The sequence below is a fragment of the Malania oleifera genome, chromosome 4, assembly GCF_029873635.1.
Source record: "Malania oleifera isolate guangnan ecotype guangnan chromosome 4, ASM2987363v1, whole genome shotgun sequence".
In the NCBI taxonomy this organism is placed as follows: Eukaryota; Viridiplantae; Streptophyta; class Magnoliopsida; order Santalales; family Ximeniaceae; genus Malania; species Malania oleifera.
The window spans coordinates 22,227,038-22,241,823 of record NC_080420.1 but is presented as its reverse complement, the minus strand read 5'-3'; positions in this window follow the sequence as shown (position 1 = coordinate 22,241,823).

Genomic DNA, 14,786 nt, shown 5'->3' with positions numbered 1-14,786 from the left:
TGCACACACAAAAATACAAGCCCAATGAGTTTTGCAATGAAGATGCAAAGACTCACTAGCTACAAGATTTTTCCCACACACAGATTTATTAAATAAAATCGAGGGGAAAATCTATGCTTAACTCTCAATCCAAAATCAAACAAACAATATAAGAGTATAAGCTAGTGTAGGATCTCTCAAGATATTCTCACTCAAAAGGATTTTGCATCAAAATGATCAATGGAAAGAGTATTTGGCTTAGTAAAGGAAGATAGAGCTCTTAAAATTTCAGAAGAAATTTTAGCTAATTAAATCTCTAATCTTCTCTTAATTTTTGCAAATGAAGACATATATATAGTCTTCAACAAAAATATAACCATTAGGACACAAAGGGTATTCCTAAATTTATTTAATGAATTTAAAATCAATTTACCCTTAATTAATCCCAATTACCCGCAATAAAAATTGAGCAACCTAAGAGTTTTGGTTGCTTGGACCTTAAGTTCGGTCGCCCAAATTGACACAGGTGAAAAAGTTGTTTTTCACGTTCGGGTGCCCGAGGAAAGGGTTGGTTTTCTAAACCAAGGCGATTTTTCAAAAGTTCACGATTCGGTTGCTTGGTATCAAGTTCGGTTTACCGAACTTGAGCATTCGGTAGCCCGAGGCAGTTTTGAACGTGAAGGTTTGGGCTACCGAATTGGTGAAAAAGGTGAGCGTACGAGTTCGGTTGACCGAGGACGGTGAAGTCCTTTTTGGTTTGGTCGCTTGAAGTCAGGTCAACTGTTTGACCTTTCAACCGTTCGGTCAATCGATATGTTTTTAATACCAAGGTTCGGTCGCCCGAAACCTATTCTTTTAGCCCTTTAGGTCTTATTTTAATTCAATTAATTCCCCTGATATTATATGTAATTTTGGGGACTATCTTACGTGTAAGTGCAAGGACCTACGGTCGTTCTAAGGTTTTAGGCATTTTAGCTTAGCCTAAAAAACCTAGCGTTCAGTCGACCATCTCTCGATTTCCAAGTGATGTGTAAGGACTTAGGGTCATTCTAAGGCCTTTGAGCTTATTAGTTACTACATGCATGATATGCAAATCAATTATTACTGACATTTTCCTATATTACTATTACAAACCCAAATAAAGTATAATATAAATTGCAACAAAAATGAATCTTCTGTGTCTTTAGTCTTTAAGTCTTCATATGTCATCAAGTGGTCTTACTAATATGAACCTACACACACAAACTTGACAAACATTAAATACCAGAATATTTGTCATAATCAAAACAGGGTATGACATATAAGGTCAACAATCTCCCCCTTTTTTATGATGACAAATATCTTATGCAAAAGTGGATACAGCCAAGAAAGGCTCCCCTTGAAACTTTGCACAAGAGATATGTAGAGATTTAAAAGTTCAAAACATTTATCTCAAGTACCCAATTTTGTCTCTTCTTCCCCTTTTGGCAGCAGTAAAAAGGGTCAAGATAACTTGGAAGCATATAGGCAAGGCATTGAGAAAGAATCATTTAAATACAAGATATGGTTTGGGAAGATTTTAAAAATTTTAGCAGCATGCCATTTGAAAATAGAGCATTTCCCAAAAAAATTATGTATTTCAATGACCTGATTGAGTTCCAAGTATATAATTATCCACAATAATCAACTTAAACAGTCTAGTATGGATTGAAATAATAAACAGAAATATAGCTTTCAATCATCCAAAAGATAGAATAGTCATACAATGCAAAATGAATGACAAAGATAACCTCATAAAGTATGAGATATAGCAATTACCCACACAAATAATATAACTGATCATTTAAATGATTTAAATGACATGAAAACAATGTTAGACCATAAATATATACAAACCATTTCAATTGAAACATATCATAAGACCCGTGAAAGATTTGAGTTTAAAGCACACGACATGTGATAACAAATAGTTGGTTTGAGCACAAACACAGTCTAACAAGTTCGCAGGCATTTTCATGTGAAGTTATCGAACTAGTTATGCTATTTAAAAATATATGTATATAATAATAATAATAATAATAATAATAATAATAATAATAATAATAATAATAATAATAATAATAATAAGGCAAGAGATAAAGATTTTTTTTATTTGAAGAGAATTTCTTGCTAAATAATAAAAATTTATGTAAATAGATATATATATATATCTATATAATAAATATATCCCCCTTAGGATGTTGTCAATAAATACTGGGGGCGTATGCTGAAAAAGAAACTTTAATTTAAAGCACCTGAAAACAGAATTTTTCTAGTCAATATTTAAGCATAAAACATCTCATGACCAAAAAAATACAACCATATGAAACTTAAAGATATATTCAAAGATAAGAACAAGATCATATGGCAAAAATGGATGACAGTGGCAAAACAACATATTTCAACTTAAGATTTTCAATATAATCATTTTATTCAAGCACATGCCACACTTGATTCAATAATAGATCTAAGTTAAAAAGTTTGTGAGCATTAGATGCTCCCTCTATCAATTTGAATTCTAACTTAGATGCAATAAATTGCTTATACCAGATATAGAGAATTATTTCATTTTGCCGAGTAGTATAAGCCATCATTTTGAAACCTTTAAACCAACCATACTGATTATTAATCAACTATATTTATCCTTATCAGTATAGTTGTCCCTATAAACCATAGATGCATCAGAGGATATATATTAAGGCATGCAATGTAGTTCACGACCCAAGAACATTCCATATCAAATCATAGAACTTCAAGTGCAGGATATAATGTTCAAGGATATCAGAAGAGCCTCAATATTCGAGAAGCAAATTGATGCATATGAGTTCTTTGAGCCTTTTCTATTGGGATGGATCTGACCCTTTCTAAACGTTTGATGATTATGTTAGGATGAAGTTTAATATATTCAGTTTTCACTCATCCTTTTAAAAATATTTTTACATTAATTTTATCATAATCATCTATGTACATGGTTCTATTGTGAAAAAAATTTTCAACAATTCGACAGCATGCCTTCTGTAAATCGGACATTTTCACATAAAACCTGTACCTGATAGTTGGTTGTTCTCAATAGAATATTCATTAAACCATGCAACAACCTTAAATCCACTACCAGCATGTAATTCACATCAACTGTGTTCGTCATGCAAGAGGCTTTCAATACAAGCATGAAATCCATTACTAATTATAAAAAAAAAAATATCCATCAAATAATATAAAAAGTAAAGAGTAGAGGATAAGTTTGCATTCAGTGCAGTATAGTTATTTATTAAGGCATATGAAGTATGATCATGAACGCATTTTAATTTAATAGTCATGAAAGAGTAATGCTCTCCCTGAGTTGTGCACTTAATCATTTTATGTCTTTTTCATTTCTAAATATTTTAGCCAAGGTGCTTAAGATTTTCAATGGTTTAAACTTGGCGATAGATGCATTAGGCTTATCGGACCAAAAAGTAACAATTAATATTCGTTGAGGTAATAAGCCTATGTCTGTCTCTTTTCTTATGAATCTCAATGCGTGTGAGAGGCACAAGATTAAATACTCTTAAGGATTTAAATCACTATTGAGTTTCGAAGAGTATTTTGGACAATCGGGACATTATTCAAAATATTTTTATGCTAATTAATATGTCCAAACTAATTAGTCAAAGAACACTTAGGAAATTATTATCTTGTGAACACTGCTCTTTGGTGATTGTGATGTATCCTTTAGATATTATCTCAATTTGGAACAAGGATACAAACCAAGGAAAGAATGAATCTTTACTTGATGTGATCGTGGTTTGGTGAAGAATCCCATGGATGGGATGGTGAACCAAAATGGAGGATTTTTATATTTTAAGCTCAAAGGGAATATTTCAATATACTTAGATAAGGAGCTTGATTCCCTTAGTGGATACCCCTAATCAGGTTAAGAAGGGATGTCTTATAATAAGCACTCAACATATATTAGTCAGTTATGATCAATAGTGCTATAAGCCTAGAGTGATGACTAAACTTTGATTTAGGCTTTTAGGTATAAAGATAAGCTTAGGGATAAAGGATATATAGTGTGAGAGGAATCCCTAAAACTCAACTTTGTGAAATGGACAAAGTATGCTTAACTTAAGATGTTTATATTAAAGCATAAGTTAAGCATTAGGAATATATATTAGGCACAATTGCTCTGTCGATTTGGAAGCGGATGTGAATGCTAAGCTCCTACATTTTGAACCAAAACCACCTCCCAAGCCTATTGACATTATTAACCCCAAAATCTAATCCTAGGGGCTAAGGAGAAAATTAACTAATTTAAATCCATATTTCCTTAGATCCTACGGGGTCTGCTTTACTGATAATCCATTTCATTTCTTTTTGTAAGCCTCTAACACTTTTGGATGAGCAAGTATTATATGCATGTGAAGAATTGTGCTTACATCTCCTATTTTCATTTGATGAGACAGTTGAATGACTATGGGCATTATGAATCAAGTCTGAACCCTTTTTAAAGTGATTTTTCTTTTTGATTCCAAAGGGTTTATTATGAATCTTCTTTTCACTTCCTTCCAAGCAGACAATATTCAATATCTTCTCAATCTTTTTCTTTTCTAAGACAACATGATATTCTTTCAATTTTTCGAATTGTGTTGTTAGCTTCTTATTTCTGTTCTTAAAGAGATTTTTCTACTTAGATAACTTTACAAGAAGTTTATTCATTTTCAATAAAGTCTTTTCTAGTTTTTCATACGACAACATGCTTTCATTATTCAATTCAGCACATGATTCATCATAAGAATTAACATAATAATTTTCACATAAATCATTGCATGCATCATCAACAGATTTATCATAAAATATAACAGATGATTCATCCCATAATATATTACAACATTTAGCATAAGAATCATCACATGCTTCATTGCACGAGTCAGTAAATAAGGTAGAGTAAGAGTCATATACCTCATCGTCTATGAATGCAACATGCTCATGATTAGCCACTACATGATCATTTAGGCTTGGAGCATTTGGAGTGGCAATCTCCTTTTCCTAGGTCTCTCCATATCTCTTTTCCAGCTCAACCCAAATCTCCTGTGCACTTCTACATGTCATAATCTCAAGAAAAATATTAGAATCTAAAGCACAATACAATAAATCCATGGCATGTAAATTTGAATGCATCAAATTAATATCATTTTCTACTGGTATACAAATTCCTTTGACAATCACCTGTCAGGCCCTCCAGTCCATTGATTTTATAAATATACTCATTCTAATTTTTCAAGTGGTGTAATCAACACCACAAAATAATGGAGGACTGGAAGGTAACAATCCCTCTTCAAATGGGGATACACCAATTTAAGCTATTGCGATCTTTTGCAAAACTGTTTAAGTCTATGCAACAAGGCTCTAATACCAATTGTTAACTTTGGTGTATTCCCAAGAGGGGGGTAAATTGGAATTTTAAACTTATTCTTAGGTTAAACCGGATGTTAGCAGTATTTCACAACCTAGGGTCTTTTTGTGCAATCCCAAATGTGCAATAAATATAAAGTGCAAAAATTAAGTCATGCACAACATTCACAATATATTAAAGATAACATACATGTGCAGGAATGTAAAGTGTTAGAAATTAAAGTAGACACACGAAATGTTATCGGGGTTCGGCCAATACTGCCTACGTCCCTACCTCGAACTCAAAAGTAAGAGGGTTTCCACTACCGCTCACTTAATGGGTGGAGCAGCACCGTTTATAACCAGGTCAATTAACGGGGCTGACCTCAACCTACAACTACACCTTACCAGGATGGTGCACCTAACTTTTCTAACTGGGTCAAAGCCATTTCGGGACTATTCAAGAGGGCTAGTCTCCCTCTTCAAACTCACACCTCGAATACAATCAATCAACTAAAATTTGACGTACAAATAAAGTGTTTCTAAACAAGCATATATGTACCGATATGCACATGTAATAATCAATGCACACCAATAAAATAAGAACTATAAGTTCAATGGTGTATGTGTGCAATCAACACTCAAAGTAACGACTATCTCAATCTAAGCACAAGAGTGTATCAACATGCTAATCCTTGAAACAACGTATAGATGCAAATCTCAATAACGATTAGGGTTTCAAAGATATCTACCAAGAGTATTCAGAATATCTCAAAAATTATTTTATCAATGTCAAAACACACAGAGATATTCAAAGATGAGCTTGTAAAAGGATTTTTGCACACACAAAAATACAAGCCCAATGAATCTTGCAATGATGATGCAAAGATTCACTAACTACAAGATTTTTCCCACACACAGATTTATTAAATAAAATCGGGGGGAAAATCTATGCTTTACTCTCAATCCAAAATCAAACAAACAATATGAGAGTATAAGCTAGTGTAGGATATCCCAAGATACTCTCACTCAAAATGATTTTGCAATAGAATGATCAATGGAAAGAGTATTTGGCTTAGTATGGGAAGATAGAGCTCTCAAAATTTCATAGGAAATTTTAGCTAATTAAATCTCTAATCTTCTCTTAATTTTTGCAAATGAAGACATATATATAGCCTTCAACAAAAATATAACCATTAGGACACAAAGGGTATTCTTAAATTTTTTTAATGAATTTTAAAATCAATTTATCCTTAATTAATCCCAATTACTAGTGGTAAAAATTGAGCAACCCGAGAGTTTCGATTGCCCAGACCTTAGGTTCGGTCACCCGAATAGACATAGGTGAAAAAGTTATTTTTCACGTTCGGGTGCCTGAGGAAAGGGTCAATTTGTTGAACTAAGGCGATTTTCCAAAAGTTCGCAATTTGGTCACCTGGTATCAAGTTCGGTTTACCAAACTTGTGTATTCGGTAGCCCGAGGCAGTTTTGAACGTGAAGGTTCAAGCTGCCAAGTTGGTGAAAAAGGTGAGCGTGTGAGTTCGGTTGACTAAGGACGGTGAAGTCCTTTTTGGTTCGGTCTCCCGAAGTCAGGTCAACTATTTGACCTTTCAATGGTTCGGTCAACCGAGGTTTTTTGAACACCATGGTTCGGTCGACAGAAACCTATTCTTTTAGCCCTTTAATTCAATTGATTCCCCTGATATTATATATGATTTTGGGAACTATCTTACGTGTAAGTGCAAGGACCTAGGGTCATTCTAAGGTCTTAGGCATTTTAGCTTAGCCTAAAAAACCTAGCGTTTCCAAGTGATGTATAGGGACCTAGGGTCATTCTAAGGCCTTTGAGCTTATTAGTTCCTACATGTATGATATGCAGATCAATTATTACAGACCTTTTCCTATATTACTATTACAGACCCAAATAAAGCATAATATAAATTACAAAAAAAAAAAAAATGAATCTTTTGGGTCTTTTGTCTTTAAGTCTTTATATGCCATAAAGTGATCATGCTAATATGAACCTGCACACAAACTTGATAGACATTATTAGAATATTGGTCATAATCAAAATAGAGTATGACCTATAAGGTCAACAAGTTGAGTATGGAATCTTTGTTTAAAGACTGAAAAATACAGAAACCAATTGGTTTTAATTTGAAAGATGCTACAATCCCTATGCATCTCAGTCCTCAATATTAAAAAATTATAATATTGGAGAAAACATGGTGAATTTTCTAGATTTGATTCAGGATTAAATTTCTCAATAAATATATATATATATATATATGTATTAAGGATGGCTTATGTATTTAAATAAATAAATAAATAAATTATATATATACATTCATATTAAGGATGGCTTATGTATTTTGATCCTTCTCTTATGCACACTTAAAGACTGTGGTTGATTGAATATGGAAAAAAGCTCGTATGGTCATTATTTTTTTAGCTTCTAATGCAGTTTACATTATCAAATTTAGGAATCATGAAGATAAGAGTGCAGACTTTGGAAAAATGGGACCCTAGTTTGTTGGTAATTCACTCGTTTCCTTTTCAATTAAGATTTTGGTATTGAAATATGAACTATAAAAATTGAAAAGATCCTTACATAAGTCATTTTTTTGAAAGCATCTTGTGGTTTGAACACCACTGGGCTTACCATATAGCTAGCTCAGTAGGGAAGTAGGGAACCCACAGACCATAGATTATTTTACTAAGTTGATGAAAAATCTTGAGTAGTGCAAGATCTATATATAAATCAATATTGTGAATGATGGATTGCCTAATTGTGTGGAGGTGATGACCCTTGAGGGTGAATTTGTTATTATTGATATTGAACACTCTTAGAAACCTTACGAGGCAAAAAAAGAAAGAAAGTGAAGAAAGAAGAGAAGGAATAAGAGAAGGGAGTTGAAACCATTCAACTGAATAACTCCCTTTTTGCTTTGGAAGATGAACATTTTACTCCATATGAATCTTTTTGGATGACACAAAGGACCTAGAAGGTCAAAAGAGGAACCCTCCCCTCAAGCAAATGGAAATCGGCAAATGTATTTGATCAAGTTCTATTAACATACCTTCCCTATAGGAGAACAAAATTTAAAGCTATCAATTACAAATAAAAATTTTCTTAACATTCATAGAACCTAACCTTTCTAAGAAGAATTCGAGTTTGCTAATAACCCTTACCTATTTTATATAAAGGATATTATTCTCGATCTTTAGTGCCTTTCTTTGAAAGCGAGTATTTCTAGTAATAAATCTTTTTGAATTTCTTTGTACATTCCTCAAATGGTATACATAAAGTGAGGAACTTATGTGTCCATAACCTTTTAATCACCTTGGATAGCTTCCCTTGGATTCTCTTACGAGATTTTAATTCAATCAAATATGTTTCAAAGAGTACCACATGCATCTATTTCTCTCTAAAATCAATTAAGTTTGGAAGACTTTAGAGATTTTTTTTATTCCATTTGGTTTAGATATCACCTTTATATAGACCCTATTTTCACATGGTTTAATAAAACAAAAAATTGATCTTGTAGCCCTATTTTCACATGGTCAAACAAAACAAGAAGTTGATCTTGTTACGAGGAAGTTGGATAGGTTTTTGACCAATTGATGATGCTATTTCATGCACCTTAATCTTAAAGTGGCATTCCTATCTCCCTCTTTATTAGATCATTCCCTAGTGTCACAATCTCATGTCAGATGTGTCCTAAGGATATCTTAAACTTATAAGGATGGTTTGGGCTGCAATTATGAAAGGCGCCTTTTATAGGACATACCTATCAAAGTTCTGACTTATTTTTTGCTATAACTTGTTACATATGTGCATCACAAACATATTATGGCCAATAGACTTTCTAATCTTGCCTATATAGCCTCTTTTGATCTCTAACCAACTGCTTTTGTTAAATGGAGATTAGTTCAGGACAATATTATTCTTGCTCAGGAGATCCTTTACAACTACCACCTAAACAAAAGCCCTCCTAGAATGGCCCTTGATGTACTTAAGGCTTGATTTTGACTCAATTATATATAAAGAGACTCGATGGCATAAACAAAATTAAGATGGACTAAAATATTTAGAATTAGTCCTAACTTTTCCTATATTTATGAGGAATTTAATATTAATATGACTTACTCTACCATGTGATAAATAAGGAGACTCAATTGCACAAAAAAATAGAGATGCTTGCATCATAATATACAAAATATTGACTATAAAAGACAATTTTTGTAGTATCCTTTGCCCACAAAAATCTCATATGGTTAAGCACTAACTTATCAAAGTCGAAATTCAGTTGTATCTCTATTGTTATTTATGTAATGTATATCTAAACATAGAGATGAATTATATTTTAGGAACATGCATATAGAATTCATTCAACCGAAATGTGTTACCAGAAGGTAAATTATGTAGAGACCCAAATCCGAAAAATAAAGAAATAAATGAGAAAAGAAGGAAAGGGAGAATAAAAGGCGATTTCAACCGGCTTCGTCGACAAGTCTCCTGTGTTCATCGACGAAGGCCCTTCAGTGGTTCGTTATCGAATTTCGGAGCTTCGTCAACGAAAAGATCTAGAACGTTCCGAAAATATCAGGCTTAGAGTTCGTCGACAAACAACCTTTAGTAGTTCGTCGACAAAGGCGCCATTCGTCGACGAATTTCACTGGGTTAAGGGCTCTATAAATAGAAATTTTATTTGCTTCTTCATTAAGAAACATAATTTCTCTCTCTTTCTCTCTGTCTCTCTCTCTCTCTATGATTTCTCGCCGCTTGTTGACAGATTTGACGATCGAAAGTTACTACAAGCGTCTAGGGGAGATTCTCTACAAGTCAAGCAAAACAGATCTTTGATATGAGCTTCTCGAGTGTTACTCCAAAATCAGTGTAAGTAGGTTATTTTAAGGCTTTATGGTTGTTGTGAACTATACGAAAGCCAAGGAAATGATTAATGGTTGCTGATCTAGAGTTTGTGTTGATTTATTTAGGAAAATTATAGTTTTAGGATTTGAACTGCAAACGCCATAGGGCGTGGAGTTTGGGGTTTCCAGTGGGCTTTCTTGTAAGTCAAGTAAGGGGATTTCTCTTACATCAGTTACTTTGAAATCTGAACCAGTTAAACTGTATTTTATGGTTTCGGGAAAATTAGGGTTTTGGGGTATGGTATTTATTTTTATTTAAACTTATATATTAAAGGTTGGAGATGCTTGAACCCTTGTTTTTAAATTAAATGATATTTTCCGAACCATTTATTATATTATAGCATATTTAATCAAATGAGTGTGACATGAGATGGTAAATGTGAATGAGTTGAGTTGGTATAATATCTGTATGAGATATGGGAACTGGAGTTACAAATTGTTTTCAAGAATTGTGGAAAATGAGATGTCGGTTTAAGACTGAGGACTGTGAATGCCTGGTAATGCCGATGAATGAATGAGTTTGTGAAAAATACTGGAATTGCTTAAATGCTTTATGGAATAAAAACAGGTTACTGTGCTTTCGCTATATATTGTATATATGATGTAGTGACTCGGGAAAATGAAATAATAAAAAAAATTGGAAAAAATGGATTTTTTGGCTGGGGCAAGAGAAAACCGGCGACGGTTTGGAATTACTGCGGGTCAGTAACTGGGTAAACATGTAAAATAAGGCAATTTTCTTGAGGCCATAGAAAACCAGCGACAGCTTTTTGCGCAAAGGTGATTATAAGGAAAGTCCTGCAAATAGTTTTTAAAGAAAAATTAAATCCTATCTTTTTCCTCTTCGAAACCCTAGGGTTTCTTCCTCCTTTTTCTTTGATTCTAGTTTCGTTAAGTCTCATTTCAACAATCAGAAACCACCACAGGGTTCCTGGAAAGATTCTCTACAACCTACGTGAAGTAGATTTTCAGTTTGAGGTTTTGGGGCACCATCCCAAAATCAGAGTAAGTAGGGTATTTTTAAGTCTTATTCTTAATATGGAGTATATAGGACCTAGGGAATGATAAAATAGTATTTTATTGAAGTTTGGGTTGATAAACTTGGGTTTCTGAATTAGGATTCGAGTGAGTGCCGTAGGCGACGTTTCGAGGTTTTCGCGGGCGAAATTTAAGAAAACAAGTAAGGGAAATTAATTATAGTAGGTTTTTATTAAATTTTAAATTGATTAATTTGAGTATACAAAATATGTATATTTAGGTATGATTTATTTGAATAATTGGGCATTTTGGAAATATTGACTTTTGATAAATACTGTATACATATAGAAAAGAAATTGTGTGGTAGGAATACAACTTTTACAATTTAATTGGCCGATGTGAGTACAGATAGATGAAATATACTATTTGATTGCGAACATTGGTTAGTGGTGAGTACAATTTATTGGTGAATAATGATTGTTTGTGAATTGCTTGAGATTGCTGCATGATAAATAATGCGATGTGTGAATATGGGTCATTTTGTGTGGTTATCCGTGTATATCACAATATAACATTGGTAGGCCTGAGGAGTTTGTTATATTGCCTAGATGTAATCACGATATACGTTGGCAGGCATGAGGAGTTGTATATTGTCATTACATATTGGGGTAGAGCATTGGCAGCCCTAAGGAGGTTGTTCTACTGATATACTATGGGTAGGTCATGGGGATTGGTACTGGTGGTTAGTGGTGTCTATATAGATCATGTGTTTCTGTGTGATGTTAGTCCTGTGTGGACCATGTTTTTGTGTGATGTTAGTCTTGTGTGGACCATGTATTCTGTGATGATGTTAGTCCTGTGTGGACCATGTTTTTGTGTGATGTTAGTCTTGTGTGGACCATGTATTCTGTGATGATGTTAGTCCTGTGTGGATCATTTTTCTGTGTAATGTTAGTCTTGTATGATGTTAGTCCTGTGTGGACTATGTATTTTGTGATGATGTTAGTCCTGTGTGGACCATGTTAGTCTGTGTGATGTTAGTCCTATGTGGACCATGTATTCTATGATGATGTTAGTCCTGTGTGGACCAGTCCTTTGTGGACCATGTATTCTGTGATGATGTCAGTCTTGTGTAGACCGGTCTTTTGTGGACCGTGTATTTTGTATAAATGAGAGTCCTATGTGGACGGGATTCTCCTGTGTGGAATGTTTATGTGGAATGTGAACTGATAAATTGATGGCAAGGTAGAACCTTCTGCAAAAATCTTGCTGAGAAAGGCGAGTGCCCTAGTATTTTCAGTTTGGTGCCAGAGTAGAGGGAAGCTACTTCTATGGGCAGGTAACCTTCCCTATTCTTGGAGACTTTGCTTATATACATAGCCCGAGGGCTTACTGAGTAAGGTGAGTGCCCTTATATTAGTATTAGAGCTGAGGGAAGTTACTTGTATGGATGGGTAATCTTCCCTATTCTCGGGTATTATAATCATTAAAAGTGTTTATGAATGCGAGTATTGAAAGTTGAGGTGTAGTCCTAAGAGGGGGAGGGGGTGAATTGGATTATTAAAATTCCTTTTATGAATTCTCAACCTTTTGTTTATTTATCAAATACATAGCAAGTACTTAATTAATTATTCAAGCCACAAACCAAAACTTAACAAAAGTAATCAACTCAAGTAAACCAAAATTTAGAAAATCATTCAACCAATCATCAACTTAAAGTAATCAACCACTCAATATATATCTGCAACTCTTTAACAATTTTAGCTTTTGCAGGAATTTGAAATATTTGTTTATTTACAGCCGTGTGAATATATGTAAGCCCTGTGGTTAATTGATTTGATTTCTCAATTTGTTGCACAAGCAACACTCTTTCCAAAAGGTTAGACTTTAAATAAAATTTTAGTTAATATATCTTGGGTGTTGAATCAATCAATGTACTCCCTTATAGTTTCCGCAATTTATTGATCAACCAACGTAGTCCCTTTGAATTTTCGCAAGCCCAAAAACAAATTAATCTTCTACTTAATTAATTTACAAACTACTTAGTATATATGATCAAGAATTTAAATCATCCATATAGTTTATGGGTACGCTGAAAAATAAAGAGAGTAAGGGAAAGAGAAGGAGACCACGATTTTTACGAGGTTCGGCTTATCCCCAGCCTACATCCTCGCCTTAGGCAAACCACCTAAGGATTCCACTATACCTGTTCCTTTCCAGGTAGAACAAAACCTTACACACTCCTTCAATAGGCTAGAGTAATCACCTCTCCAAGCAATACCCCAAGCTTGGGCAACAATCCAACAACCTAGAATTGTCCAAGAACACTGCAAAAATACAAGATAATCGTTGTGTACAAGAACACTCTCACATAGAGCAGATTAGTACAAATTCAACTACTATGCACTTCAATATTCAAATATCAATATGAAATAGAATTGAAGCTCAAGTTAGAATTCACCAATTCCTTCTCTAGATGAATATCAGTAGTAGGAACTGAGAGTAGGATGGATTAGCAACTCAAAAATTCAGCAATTCAGATTTTGCAATGAGTGAGTAAGAGAGAGCTTTGTTTGCAAAATATCTTTTAGCATATTTTTCAATTCTTGGTATAAATTTGATTTGAAAAAACATGTATTTATAGGCTTAGGAAAGTGTTTTCGTGATGCCCAAGTTTACTTGGAGTATCTTCCAAGTTATTAGAAAATTTGGGGCACAAGCAACCTTAATTTGAAATTTAAAAAATTTATGACCGTTAACAGTGTTCAGACGACTGAACTTTCAGGTTCAGTCTTCTAAAGTTCATTAATTTTTTGAAAAATTGAATCTGGACACAGGGTCAGACAACTGAACCGTAGGATCAAACTTTTGAAGATCCTGCTCAAATGATTGAACTCTCGGGTTCAGACGTCTGAAAGTGTTCTATCTGTTCTGTGTTTCAAAAATAAAATCTTCAGTCTTATGAATTAAATCTTTAGACTTCTGAAGAAATTTTTCAAACATCTAAAGTAAAACTTCAGTCGTCTAAGGTGCTTCTTCAGACGTCTGAGGATTCTCCTCAGTCGTTTGGACAGACCACTTTCAGAAATTTCAGTTTTGTTTTCAAAATTCATTTTTGTTTTCTTTCTTTGATTAAATTTAAAACATTTTTCGGGGTTTAAGATAAGGTCTCTAAGTCCATAATTAACCCTAGAAGAGCTTCAAAAATATTTCAAGAGATATTTAAATGTGAAGTACTTACATAAAGACTTCTTAGAACTTTTGACACTCTAAGCACTTAAGTCTTCATGCTTGTCTTTCTTTGACTCTCTTGTTTTGTCTTGCTTTGGTTCCATCTTGTCTTCAAGCTTCAACATACTTCAAGCTTTTAGCAAGTCATCCATGTTCTCATATTCTTAAAGCTTTATTAGATCATCTTTAAATCCATGCTTTGACTCTTTAAGCTTCATTTGATCATATTTCTTTGGAACATAAGCTTTGAATCATCCTTATGAGCATTTGAC